A 1,438-nucleotide genomic window follows, 5' to 3' on the forward strand; every position below is an offset into this window, starting at 1 on the left:
CGCGCCATTGCACTCCAGCCTGGGTAACATGAGTGAAACTCCGTCAAAAAAAAAAAAAAAAAAAAAAAAAAAAAAAAAAAAAAAAAAAAAAAAAAGAAAGCCACTTTCCTAGGATCACTTCCAGCACTAGCTGCTGCAGGTTAGATGCCCTGAGACTCTGAGATTTACCTGTAGGAGTTTATCAAAGAGTGCTCTCAGAAAGAACTCCTTTGAGAAAGCCAGGGAGACAATAATAGTGAGCAGAGGAAGAAGCCAAACTGAGATGCAGCTGCATCAGTAGCCTCAGCTAGTTCCAGGGGGAGGCTCGAGACTGAAAGATCATTCAGAGATGTACCAATCCAAGGCGCCAGGGCTGGGTCTTTGAATCCCTGCGTTGAATCCAGTCATTGGACTGTGCGCTGCCCTTGAAGAAGAGACATACACATACTCAGGCAAATTCCTTTAGCCAAGGTCAATTCCAGAAAATTGATTCAGCTGTGAACCATCAATAGCTAATAATTACTCCCAGCAACAGCCTTGGACCTGAAGGGGGCCTGGGTGAGGGGCCGTAGTATCTACTACACAAGTCTCCTAGGAGTGGTTTCTTTTCTTCTTATTTTTTATTTGTATTATTTCTTCCTCTCTCTTGGGTCATTGCTGTTTTTTGTTTGTTTGTTTTTTCAGTTACACATTTGGTTTGTATACTTTAATTTTTTTTAAAAAAAACAGCAAAGTCATTTAGATTTATATTTAAATGACAGATTTTGCTGCGCTGTAATATAGTTTGGCTGTGTTCCTACCTAAATCTCATCTAGAATTGTAATCCCCAACTGTTAAGGCAGGGACTTGGTAGGGGGTGATTGGATCATGGGGGTGGATTTCCCTCATGCAGTTCTCGTGATAGTGAGTGAATTCTCACGAGATCTGATGGTTCAAAAGCGTCGGTAGTTCCCACTGCCCTTGCTCTTTCTCTCGCTCCCGCTGCTTCGTGAAGGTGTTTGCTTCTCCTCCTTCAGCCATGGTTGTAGTTTCCTGAGGCCTTCCCAGCCATGAGGAACTGTGAGTCAATTAAACCTCCTTTTCTTATAAAATGACCCTGTCTTGGGTAGTGTGTACCTACAGCAGTGTGAGAACGGACGAATACACCTAGCTATTCCTCTTTACATTATTTTCTAAGTAGTCTGTATTTGTTGCTTGCTTTTTGACTTAATAGTTATTTAGGAGCGACTTAACTTTTTTCAAGTGGTTGTTTCTTCCAAAACTAATTTTATTAATTTATGGTTATATCATTGTGTAGTCAGAGAGTGTAGCCAATATCATATCTACTTTGTCATTTGTTAAAGTTTTCTGTTTTCCATTAAAAGTTTTGTTTCCATTTTTCTTGCATATACCAAGGAAGATATAAAATAACAATGCAATTGAATCTGACAAACACATTGGTGTGTAATGAAATACGTGG

The sequence above is a fragment of the Cebus imitator genome, unplaced genomic scaffold (assembly GCF_001604975.1).
Source record: "Cebus imitator isolate Cc_AM_T3 unplaced genomic scaffold, Cebus_imitator-1.0 Scaffold456, whole genome shotgun sequence".
In the NCBI taxonomy this organism is placed as follows: Eukaryota; Metazoa; Chordata; class Mammalia; order Primates; family Cebidae; genus Cebus; species Cebus imitator.